The sequence below is a fragment of the Stenella coeruleoalba genome (genome assembly GCF_951394435.1).
Source record: "Stenella coeruleoalba genome assembly, chromosome: X".
Taxonomy (NCBI): Eukaryota; Metazoa; Chordata; class Mammalia; order Artiodactyla; family Delphinidae; genus Stenella; species Stenella coeruleoalba.
In genome coordinates this window covers 120206804-120219870 of record NC_137152.1, presented here as the reverse complement: position 1 = coordinate 120219870, position 13067 = coordinate 120206804, and the positions used below count along the sequence as shown (strand labels likewise).

The 13067-nt window shown below is 46.7% G+C and overlaps 1 protein-coding gene across 5 annotated transcripts in view; it reads right to left on the bottom strand.

Annotated features, from left to right (window-relative positions):
- MTM1 (myotubularin 1) overlaps nucleotides 1–11664 on the bottom strand; it is a 97481-nt gene extending 85817 nt beyond the window's left edge. For 2 of the 5 annotated variants that reach the window (XM_079910035.1, XM_079910037.1), the window contains exon 1: nucleotides 11606–11654. The gene's annotated coding sequence lies outside the window, so the exon portion shown is untranslated. Of the gene's footprint in view, nucleotides 1–11331; nucleotides 11421–11605 lie in introns of those variants that run through there. The other 3 variants (XM_079910038.1, XM_079910036.1, XM_079910039.1) reach the window with 2 other exon arrangements.
- Nucleotides 11665–13067: the final 1403 nt, after the last annotated feature.

The following is a 13067-nucleotide window of genomic DNA, read 5'->3' as shown; positions in this document are numbered from 1 at the left end:
CACATGCACACACTTCAAGAACTTGGCACTATTAGCATGGAGGAAGTTTTCATAGATGTGGAAGAAATAATCAAAGAAAAAAAGGCAGAAATAAAAAAGGCAAGGAGATGAAGAGGAACCAAAACCGTGTCAAAAGAATGGCAAAGAAAGAAGATGAAGAAATTCCAGTACCATAACAATGACACATGACTCCGACACAGAATTGCCATGGCTTTTGAAGGAGCAATACAGTCGGCCCTCCATATCTACGGATGCAGAACCCAGAGATCCAGAGGGCTGACGATGGCACTTGAGCATCCATGGGTTCTGGCATCCACAGCGGGTCCTGGAACCAATCCCTCATGGATACTGAGGGATGACTGTATGCGCTGATCCACAGAAAAATAAAAGAATCCCCAAGCTCCAGATGGAGGAAAAGCTGGGTAGTGGTGGTTGATAATAGTGTGAATGTGGTGATATGTAGAGTCAACAGGGCTATTCATGAGGTGTACTATCTTCCTGAAGATTATATCTGAGACATAGCTTCTACAAACATAATTCAACATCTAATACTGATTCTTTAAAAAAAATCTCAGCAAACTAGGAATAGATAAAGTAACCGATGGAAAACCTATAACTAACATCTACTTAATGGTGAAAGATGCAATGCTTTCCCACCAAGTGTGGGAATAAGGCAAGGATGGTTGGTCTTATGGCTTGCATTTGATATATTTTAGAGATCCTAGCAACTTTAATAAGACAAGAAAAAGAAATAAAGGACATAACATATTGAAAGGAAGACTTAAAATTGTATTTGCAGACATGGTCACTTGTGTAAAAAATCCTAAGAATACTAGAGAAAAACTAGTAGAACTAGTAAATAAATTTAGTAAGTCAGCATGATATACAATATCAACATAAAAAATGTATTTGTATCATTAGCAATGGACAAATGAACACTGAAGTATAAAAGTATCATCTGCATAATTTAAAAAATGAAATATTTAGGGATGCATTTAACAAAAATGTGTACAAGATCCATACACTGAAAACTGTAAAACACTGCTGAGAAAAAGTAAAGACAACCTAAATACATGGAGAAACATATCATGCTCAAGGATCAGAACACTCAACATTGTTATGATGTCAATATTGATCCACAGATTCAATGCAATCTCTACCAAATCCCAGTAGGCTTTGTCATAGAAATTGACAAGATGATTCTGAAATTTATATGGAACCAAGAATAGCCAAAATAGTCTTGCGGGGGGGAGGGGGAATAAAAAAGAACAAAGTTGGAGTACTTCCACTACCCGATTTCCAAACTTACTATAATGCCTCAGTAATCAAGACTGTGTGGTTCTGGCATCATAAGATTAGACATATAGATCAATGGAACAGAACAGACTGCAGAATTAGGCCCACCTTTTGGAGGTCCTAGCAATGGTTAATTGACTTCCAACAAAGGTAACAAGGTTATTCAATGGGAAAAGGACAGTCTTTTCCACAAATGATGCTGGAACAATTTGATGTCCATATGGAAATAAGTGAATCTTGACCCTTACTTCACACAATATGCAAAATTAACTTGAAGTGAAGCACATAAGTATTAGTTTTATACTGTTGTATAACAAACTTAATAGCTGTAAACAACACAGGTTAATTATCTCACAGTTTGTGTGGGTCATGGGTCAGGAGTCTGGGCATGCCTTACCGGGATCCTCTGCTCAAGGTCTCAGAAAGCTGTATACTCAAGGGAAGGGATTACACAGGGTATGAACATGGGGGTGGAGGGCAGAAATCAGGGGTGCCACCCTAGGGTCTATCTGCCCAAATAGGTCTAAACAAAGAGCTAAAACTGCAAAAGTCTAGAGGGAGACACAGGGGGAATCTTTGTGAACTTAGGCAAAGTTTTTTTAGAGCACAAAAAGCATAAACCATAAGAGAAAAAAAACCCAATAAACTGGACTTCATCAAAATTAAAAACCTTTGGGCTTCCCTGGTGGCGCAGTGGTTGAGAGTCCGCCTGCTGATGCAGGGGACGCGGGTTCCTGCCCCGGTCCGGGAAGATCCCACATGCCGCGGAGCGGCTGGGCCCGTGAGCCATGGCTGCTGGGCCTGTGCTCCGCAGCGGGAGAGGCCACAGCAGTGAGAGGCCCGCGTACCGCAAAAGAAAAAAAAAAAAAAAAATTAAAAACCTTTGCTCTTTCAAAGGCACAGTTTAGAAAATGAAACTGTAAATCACAGTTCAGGAGAAAGTACTTGCAAATGACCTATCTAATAAAGGCCTGTATCCAAAATATCAATATATAAAGAACTGACAGACAATCCAGTAAGAAACAGGCAAAAGATCTGAGCGGACACTTCATCAAAGGAGATATACAAATGCTCAACAAGCACAAGACATACTCACCATCATTAGTCATTAGGAACACGCACAATGAACTACTATGACACGCCCACTGCAATGGCTACAATTTAACGGGACAGACAGTAACAAATGTTAGTGAGAACGTGGCCCAAGCAGAACTCTCATACTTCACTTTGCCAGTGGGATGGGAACACAAAACTGCACAGACACTGGAGAATAGCGTGACAGTTTCTTGTAAAGTTAAACATACACAAAGCATATGGCCTGGCAATGCCACACCTAAGTATTTACACAAGACAAATGAAAATATGAGTCCACACAAGGACTTGTAAGCAAATGTTCATAGCAGCTTTATTCATAATGGCCAAAAAACGGAATTAACTCAAATGTTCCTCAACTAGTGCATGGACATACTGTTACAGCCAAACTATGGAATAGTACTTAGCAAAAGAAAGTCACCAACTGCTGATACATGATGAATGACAAAACATGGATGAATATAAAAAGCTTTACACTAAATGAAAGAAGCCAACCACAAAATACTATCTATATAAACCTACCATCAAATCACTTCAAAGAACTACTAGTATTCAGACCACATTCTCTGACCATCATGCAGTTAACTTAGAAATCGGTTTTTAAAATAACTAGAAAACTTTTGTAAATTTAAAAATAAACTTCTAAACAACTCCATTGTGAATGAAATAATCACAATGGAAATCAGAATATATTAGAACTAAATAATAATAAAAATACTGTGTTTTGAAACATCCAAGCAGCAGAATAAATCCAAAGAAAGAAGAGAAAATGAAGACAAAAAGATTTCAAGGGGGCTTCCCTGGTGGCGCAGTGGTTGAGAGTCCGCCTGCCAATGCAGGGGACACGGGTTCGTGCCCCGGTCCGGGAGGATCCCACATGCCGCGGAGCAGCTGGGCCCGTGAGCCATGGCTGTTGAGCCTGAGCGTCCGGAGCCTGTGCTCCGCAACGGGAGAGGCCACAGCAGTGAGAGGCCCGCGTACCGCAAAAAAAAAAAAAAAAAAAAGATTTCAAGGGTATATTTTAAGTGAAGACAGCAAGAGGCTGGGACTTCCCTAGCGGTACAGTGGTTAAGAATCCACCTGCCAATGCAGGAGACATAGGTTCGAGCCCTGGTCCGGGAAGATCCCACGTGCCGCGGAGCAACTAAGCCCATGCGCCGTAACTACTAAGCCTGCGCCCTAGAGCCTGCGGGCCACAACTACTGAGCCCGCGGGCCACAGCTACTGAAGTCCGCGCACCTAGAGCCCGTGCTCCACAAGAGAAGCCACCGCAATGAGAAGCCTGCGCAACGCAACGAAGAGGGGCCCCCCGCTCCCTGCAACTTGAGAAAGCCCGTGCACAGCAACGAACACCCAATGCAGCCAAAAATAAATAAATTTATTTTAAAAAAAAGAAAGCAAGAGGCTGAATAGTGTATGTAGTATGCTTTTTTGGTGTAAGAAAAGGAAGGAAATGCAGTAAGTGTGAAAGTGTGGGGGGGCGCACGCACGTGCGCACTAGCTCAAATGTGCAAAAGAAGAAACACAGAAGAATGAACTAAAAACTAATAATATTGATTGGAGTGGCTGGAAGAAACAGCATGGCTGGCAGGAGACAGGAGTGAAAGTAAAGCTTTTCAGAATATACCTTGATAAAAATCTGACTTTCAAATCATATCATTTCATTAAAGTTAATCAAAAAGACGCTGGAGAATATAATTCTGCTCATTCCTTTCTACATAGTGACAAACCTCACAGTGCATAACCACAACTAGACAAACCTTTGGTAAGGCTCATCAAGAAGAAAGAGAGAAGGCACAAACAATATGAAGATTTAAGAATGAAAAGACGGACGTAAGTACAGATCCGGCAGATATTAACTGGTAGTTTAAACCTTCCCACACCAAAAGCACCAGGCACAGCTGGCTCTGGGGCAAGTTCTACTAAATATTCAAGGAACGAATAACTCCAGTTTTATACAATCTTCCAGAGACCAGAAAAAGGGAATGCTCTCACTCACTGTATAAGGCTAGCAAAACGATACTAAGCTAGACAAAGACAGTAGAGGAAAGTAAAATTAAAGCCCAATCTCACTCACAAATACAGATGTAAAGATCCTGGAGAAAATATTACCAAACAAACCCAGCAGTAAGAAACGCGTCCATGCCAGCAATGCAAACCTGGTTAACGCTACCAAGTTATATTAGAAAATCCCTTAAAATAGCCCATCGCATTAACAGGTTTAAAGGGTGAGGGACAAATCTCCATAAAGGCAGAAACGGGGGTTGATAAAACTCAACATCCATTTGCACCACCCCGCCCCCCAAAAAAGTGCACTAGAAATGCGCCTACGCAAACCCTAAAGTCAACATAATACTTTGTGGTGTAATATGGAAAACATCGCGCCTTCTTCAGTACAGATCCCGGGCCCCACCCCAAACCTCCTGAATCAGAAACTCCAGGCTAGCTGCCAGGGAACTTGGAGCTTGGGAACCGCCCTCAGGTGATTCTGGAGCGCAGGTTCCTCGGAGTCAGAGCTCGGGCCGCGGCTCCAGCATCCGCGTCCCCTGCGGGAGGAGGGCTCTCCGCCCGTCCCCGTCCCCCTGAGTCAGGATCTGCACTTCAACCCCAAGTCCGGGTGGTTATCGGCGCAGCAAAGCTGCGGACAGCTGCTCTCGAGCTGGGCGGCACGCCAGAATCACCCAGAGCACTTCTTTAAAATGCAGATGTCTGATCTCTTCCCTCCCACCCCATCAAATAAATCTGAATGTCTGGGTGGGGCTGGGGCAGCAGGTCGTTAAGGCTCCCCAGGTGATTCTAATGAGCAGCCAGCGTGGCCAACCACGGGTCTGCAGGTCCGCAGCGCGCAAGGAAGCTTCCATTTCCGCCCTGAGCCAGAGGAGAGGCGTCCCTTGAGTCCTTTGAAGATGCCCCCGAGAAAGAAGCTTGCATTCCACACGTCTACCGATGGCGATTTTTCACTACAGGTTACCAAGCTGAAACCCTGAGAAGAACTCTCTGAAACAAAGTTGTGAGGATTCAGATGAGATGTACGCGGTAGCACCGGGCAAAGGGCTCTGCACCGATTACACCGAACGTTAATGCAAGTTACTACCCAGGCAGCAGAAGCTCTAACTGCTCTTTGAGCATGGACAGCAAATCTGATGACATCATCAACAAATCAAGGCCAAACTGTATCTCTCAAAGCTATACTGTCCAACACTTGGAGCTACTAGTATGTGGAGCCTGAAATATGGCTAGTCCCAACAGGCGTGCTGTAGGTGTAAAACACCTGCTGGATTTCCACAACTTAGTGCAAATAAGGGGAGGGGAACGTCTCACTAATTATCATACTGATTGCATGTTGAAATGATAATATTTTGGACATACTGGGTTGAATAATATATATTATAAAAATTGATTTCATCTGTCTTTTTTAATGCGGCTACTAGGAAAACGGGATTACACATGTGGCTTGAATTATTTTTCTAATGAACAGCCTGGTCCCAAAGGATCCGGAAGCCGGGATGCAAACTGCTACTTAGACCAACTTTCTCAAACTTTAATTTACATACAGATCACCTGGGGGTCTTGTTAGCCTGCAGATTCTGGTTGTGTAGGTCTACAGGGGCCTAAGATTCTGCATTTCTCCTAAGCTCCCAGGAGCAGAGGCATCAGAACAATTTTATCAACAAGGAAAAACTGTTTTGTGGCACAGACATGATGGGAAGCTCTGGAGAAAGGATCATATCATTTCAGAGTTGATAATAGTGAAGAAAGGAAATGGTGGCAGGGTTACATTCAGCCTCAACTTTAAAAAATCACTTATTATGTCTCGCAGCAAGGGCTACAGAGAGGTGAGGGCCAGCTCCGACTGTCCTCCACCTGGGAGGGTGGCAGCGACTCCCACCGTCTCTGACAGATCCAGGAGCACCGACATGTGCAAGAACATCTCAGGACCAGGAAGCTCAAAATGGAATCTGGATTGGGGGTTCTTCTGTCCTGCCTGCCACACAACCAGTGTCAACGGCAGCACCCTCCTGGGGTCTCACTGAAACCGAGTGCAATCTTCCTTCTCACTGTGACGCACGGTTAGTACTGACAGGTCGCAGCTGCTCACTGCTGCGCAGGTACATTTCCTCTTCCAGTAAAACTGTTCGGGCGGATTCCTGGCCTGCTGGAATGAACCCTGACAGCTCAGTCCCCGCCTAAGTCGTCCCAGGGCCATAAAGGAACTTGAGGGTCATACAAGGGCATTTCAAGCCACACCACCTGACGCTAAGAATCCCCTGTATGACCCACCTCCACCTCAAGAGCTCCTGTGAAGGTGAAAGTAGGACCCCCTGGCGGAGCAGCCCCTTCTGTTGGAAGAGGCTCCTCGCAAAATGCCCAAGGACAAGACAGCAATATATAACAATTATCACAAGGTAAGGAAAGGGCAACACCGTGTCCCCGAGGTCTGTAGGCAAGGGAATACGAGCTGAATGAGTTACAAACAAGTTACTTCTACTTTTACTTTCAATTATTACCTTCAACTTCCCTTACCCCTTCCCACCCCCAAACGTACCAACAAGCAAAGCAAAAAACAAACCTAAACTCAAACTACTGGTGACAATAGTCTAAAAGTCCAGAAGCTGGGAAGAAAAAGGTAGGAAAGCAACGTGTGGGACCTCTCGCCCCACTGGACTCAGTGCTTTCTTATTCATTTGCTAACTGACCATGGAAAGAAAGACTAAGCATGAGCTCCCTTTCATCTTGTACACTCATCCCATACTCTGATCTCCAGAAAGATAACAGAATTTGTTGAAATGAACACATCCCAACAATTCTAAGCTATGCCCCCTTGTCCAGTTCAAGTCAAAGAACATTCACTAAATGTCCGCTGCGTGTACAGGGCCATGTTAGGTTTCACCTGCCCAGGAAAAACGTCTTCAACCTCAGCCCTCTTTATTACAAGCTTGGAAGATGAAAAAAATTACTGCTGAAATACACAGGTGTCACATATCACAAGAGCGTCAAGGAAGAGCAATACTAAACATACATGAAATTTCAAAGCTACTTACGGAGCCATTTCAAGATACCCAGGAACAAATTCAAGTAACAAGAAAGGAGCACTCGGCACCCATCCTGTTCGAACAGGGAAGGTGCTGTGGACCCGGAGAGCAATCAAGTCCCTGGATTTCTTCCCATCCCGTCCCCAGGAGTGGAGGAACTCGGCAGGGCCTCAAGCTGCGTTGTGGAGCTAAGGTAAAGTGTTGATTTAAAAAAGGAAAGGCTTCCATTCGGAGACAGGAAAGGCAGGCAATATTCCCTGGTGCAGAGATCGCCTCGTTATCGCCCTGGGATTGTTGGCTACACAGTACTATCATTTCAGGAATAAACAAAATGGAAGCTCACAAAGTGTACCAATGGCTTCAGGTCTGAGAGAGGTAACAAAACACTTGCATATTTCAGTGCTGACAGAAGCTGGGGGTGGGGGTCAGAGAGGCCACACCTACAGCTCGGGGGCAGATGGGCCAAGAACAGGAAGGATGCTGCCCTCTCACACCAGTTCTCCAAATAGCGACGGCTTATATAACGCACGGATGCAATAATAATAACGCCCACAGATGCAATAATAATAACGCCGTACAGTCTGCAAAGGACGTTGGTGCACACTGGATTCTCTGAAGAGTTCTGGGAGCTTGGTGGTGCAGGCTGTCTTAGCTCTATCTTACAAATGGAGGAAGCACCAGCAGCGAGGCGAAATGACTTGTCCAGTGTCATGGAGTTAAGAAGGGGCTTCCTACCACCTCCCACAGACACAAGGCTCCTTTACCACTCTTTGTTCCTCCGGGTAGAAATAGAAAGCACTAGTGCACGATGCCGATTTTCTAAAGAGATGCCTGCTACATTCTTAAAAAGAAAAGGATGCAACTCTCCTGGTGGTCATGTGGATAAATCCGTTGTAAACATTTACCATGAGAAACCATCCTCTGACTACAGGATGGCAACTGGATCTCACTCGACTAACCCCAACTGGGTCTCCTGGTCCTCTCTGGCTCTCGAGGGAGAGGAACTGGAAGAAAGCCTCTCTTGCTCTATTCCTGTCTGTAGCAACAAACAAAATATGGGCTCGAGTAATTTCTGAGTCCAAACAGAAAGTTCTCTTTAGAGAACTTAGCCGTGCAGGAACTGTGTGAGCTGCTGCCAATGTCACCTGAAACTCAAAGCTCGGGTCAACAATGAAATGCAGGGAAATGTCTAGAAAATCATGCTTTACTGGATTTCCCAAAGTTTACTGGGACATGGTTAGAATCATTTTTTTTTCTTTAAAAGAAAGGAGTTCCATGTAGCTCAAGTCAATAACAGTTAACATTTCTTGAGTGCCTACTATGTGTAAGATGCTACTGTAAGCACCTAACATGCCTTACCACGCAGGCAGGCCAACAGCCCCGGGAGGAAGGTACTGTTGTTAGTATCTTCATTTTACAGACAAGGAAGCTGAGGCACAGAGGTATGGAACTCGCCCAAAGTTAGATAGGATTCAAATCCTGAGTAAACACCTTAAAGGTGAACGACAGCCCCTGTCCCCCCATCTGCCAAAAAGGAATAATGAACAGAGAAACTAGAAAAGAAAGAAAGCAGAACTTCAAAGAGGTCAGAAACAGGGAAGGGAAATTACTAGCAAGTAATGAAAACAACCTCTTATTCTCTGATAAAATTGAAAAAACTTTGGAAATAAGAAAAACTCTGGCCTTTTGAAATCCTTGGCCACCAGTTCAAAATGTCGCCTAAGCCTTGAAGAGGCTCCGCTTTTCTCCTTATTTTGGAGCCCCCAGTAAGAGCAAGAACCCCATGTTCTTTCAGTGGTTTTTAAAGTAACTACATTCTGTTAATCCTCCTTTCATTTTGGAACAAAGAATATGGGCGTATTTTTTGGGTAACTTTAATGATTTTTCGGAACCTATAAAAATGAAAACATTTGCTTTGAAGCCACTGAACATACAGAAAAGGAAAGAACTGAAAAGGTACTAAGCAGATGAAACTCTATGGTAAGTTATCACTAATGCCATTTCATTGGCACTCTTCTGGGGAAGTTGGGCGCCTCTTGACTCTAGAGCTACTTTCAAATTGAACTAGTTTCTTTACAAAGCACACAACACAAGGAATGAGGATCCCTTCACATGATAGGTTCCCAGTACAAACCAATGTGCGGGAAGAGAAATCCTTGTGTCAGGTAGCTCGCAGCCAGCAGACGCTGGCATGGGATCAACACCTAACCCTGACCTCGGTCAGCAGGGCCTTCCGTAGCTGGAGTGAGGCAGCTACTGAGACTGCGAGGGATTTGAAGGGCGCCTCCCTGGGTGTTTGAAACCACTTACTGTTTGCATGGGAGGGGAAAACGCAAGTAAAAATGAGGCTGTGACAAACTTATCATCCAAGAGGCAATGGCTGGAGAAATGATGACCCCGTAGGATCTCCCGGATTCAGACAGATTTACTTTTGGATTTGGCGATTTGCTTTAATGGAGCCGCCGCTGGCCATCTAACACTAGCGATGCTAAGTGATACCCAACCCCCGCTCAATCATGCTGGCCTGCTGCATGGTCATGTCAGAGTTTCAGAGCTCTATTCTTCCTCATAGCGCTCATCTCCGCCGGAAAATCTATCATTGTTTATTTTTTTATTGTCCGCTTCCCCACACAGAAGCTCTGTAAGGCAGGGACCTCGTCAGTGGTGCCGTCTGCCGTCTTCCCGGCACTCAGGACACTGCGGGCACAGCATGGGCATTCTGCGTTTAATGAATGAAACCACTGACAACTTAATAAATACAAGTTAGAATTTTAAGGTAAGGAGACCAATCGTTGAATAACCATACTAGACTCTAAAAGCCCCTACGGACGCTCTCCACTTTCAAGTACCTCGGGAAGCTGCTACACAGTGGCAGGACCTCTGGTTTGAACCTACTCCATGCTGTGGAATCTCTCAAGGGTATATTGGGTTTTGTGAAACAGCCAAAAGTCATTCAGAGTCAAATCTGGTGAACAAGTGATCATGCCCAATATATATGTTGGATGAAAGGGAAAGCTGTCTATAAATGAACAAGCCCAAGAGTCTTATTTGGCTGGTAAACTGGTTTTGAGGGTAATTCAAACATGGTTTGGACTACAACAAAATCGCTGGCTCGGTCTCTAGACTCTACGGTGGATACTTCACAAGGAACAAAACTGAGCTGTGATAAAAACTACCCAGGCTACACAGATGCTGAGATGCCCCCAGAAACCTGACTTGTGATATTAGCTTTGCCTTTAAGTTGCCATTAAGTTGTCACATTAGTTAACCTCTCTGGGCCTTAGCTTCCCTAACGGGGAAACAACATAAACTTAAAGGTCCCAGTCAATTCTAATATGGCATGATTCCATTCTTGTGAAGGTCTACTATGTCTGTTTAAAAACCAGTCTCAATCCACTTCGCTTCACACTTTGCATGCGTCTATAAAGCCCGTGATATGGGTTTTTCAGCAGACTGATTTCATATTTGCTTAGGCAAAAACTAAAATTAGTTTTCACTTCCTGAGCGCAGCAAGACAGTTAAGGGAGGCAACCCGGCAAAGGGCGCTTGCTCGTGCCTGTGCATACTTCCGACTGCGTATCAGGGAACTAACCGTTCCCTCCTCAGATCTTCCCTCAACTGTTGCAAAAGCAGACAAACCTCCCGTGCATGGCAAAGAAACACTGTCCAGGAGCGCCGATCGAGTCTTCGCGGACACTGCCGGGCTACGGCCCCTCCGCAGGACCCACGGGGGATGCGGCAGGCTCCCGCCCCGCCCGGAGGGCCAGGGTGAAGACCAGCCGCGGCGCGTCGCCGGGGAGGCAGGGCGGCCGCTCGGCCCGCTCGCCGCCCTGGGACGGGGAAGGAAAGTCCGGGCAGCGGCCGCGACGCCCCCACTCCCCCAGCCTCCCGGCCCGATTCCTGTCCCTACCTTCGCCCGCCGCCGGCCCGGGACCTTGGGCGGGGAGAACGAGGGAAGCCGGAGGCACCTGCCTGCTGCTCCCCGGCCTCAGCCCAAGCCGGCCGGGACAGCGAAGGCACTCGGGCTAACCCCCCTCCCCCCGCCCACCTCCGCGGGTGCTGCGAGGCCCCGTGGGACTTGCCGGCCCCGGGAGTCCCAACTTCCTCCTCCCGGCCCCCCCCCCCCACCACAGGTCCCCGCAGCGCCCGGCTCGGAGCCAGGCCAGCCGCGACCGCGCACCCACCTCGGGGTCCGGGCGCCACCGCCGTTGCCAGGCTGCTCGGCTCCCGGGCCCCGCTCCGCCCCCTCCAGGGCCCGCCCCCTGCGGCCTCCCCTCCCTCGGCCACCGCCCGCCGCCCTCCTCCGCGCGCCGGTTGGTGGGGGTGTGTCACGTGCCGGGGGCGGGGCGGGTAGAGGGCTCCGGCCAAGTCTGGGGAGCAGCCCCCGAGGGGCGGGGCTCTTCGCCCTGGAGGCTGCTGGGAAACCTTGTTTCGGGGGCCCGGCGCGTGGAGACAGCTAGGAGTTGTAGTTCTAAATACGGTGCCGGGAATGGGCGGGACCAAGATGCTAGGGACCACCCCTGTTAAGGGAAGTTGGACTAGGCGCCGAGCGGAGGCCGCTGGGAAGTGTAGTCCGAGAATTATTATTTGCGTCTCCCTGTTTTTCTCCAATAAGGGGGAAACCCAGAGGGAAAACTTCTCTAGATAAAACTTTAGCGGCTGTCGCTAAATTGAGCTATTTGGGGGCTCATAGGGTTGGCTGCGTGAAGTTGAGATACTGTAAGGGAAAAAAATTTCACTGACTCTGGTGTCCTTCATGCTACGTCAGCACCTTTACAAGAACTCTCCTGAGACTTAGTGAAAGTAAACATTTCAGGACAAAGTTCCTTCTACTTTTTTGAGGTTTGGGACAGGCGACTATTAACCCAGGAAAAAGAAAGGAAAAGAAAAAAAGACAAATATTACAGATATTCTATGAGTATTTTTTTCTAATTACACACTGAATTATCTTCCTGAAATTGTCTTTTTTTCTTTTCCTTTCTTCTATTCTTAGTACTCCAGCATCTAAAAACACGATACCACTATATGTGTGTCTGTGTGTGTAAATAACCATATATCATTATATATATATATACACACACACACATATTAACGCTATTGAAGAGTCAAGATTCCTCATCTGAGTAACAAGGCCCTTCAGACGCGAACCCCACCTACTCTTCAGCCACTTCTCCCAATGTGCCTCTTCCTTCTCTCTTCACTCCAAGTTCTGGTCTAATCACAGGGAACTTCTTTCTATTCTCAGGATGCACCACTGTTCTTTCCTCCCTCCAGCCCCTTACGCTTGTTCTTCCTTTCTCCTGGATTGACCAGACTCCTAGAAAGGAGCAGAATAGCACTTGCTAGGGACCAGGCAGAATTAGAAGCTCCCCCCTCCCCCAGAGCCCTTCTCAGAGCACTGATGAGAAGTGCTTACCCTTCTTCCCTGTCAACTCCTCTCCCCAGACTGGGAACTTCTTTGAAGCACATTCACTTTTGTACCCGATTTCAAAGAGTGCTCAGTAAAAGCTTCTTGATCGCATGCATTGCGTCAGTAACCAGATTCCCCGAACCTGTGAGTCTTGGAGCAGAGGGCGAGAGGGACCTGTGGTTGGATGGAGGGAGGACGGCCGCTGGGTGGGCGGCCTTGCCTACCATAGGCACTGC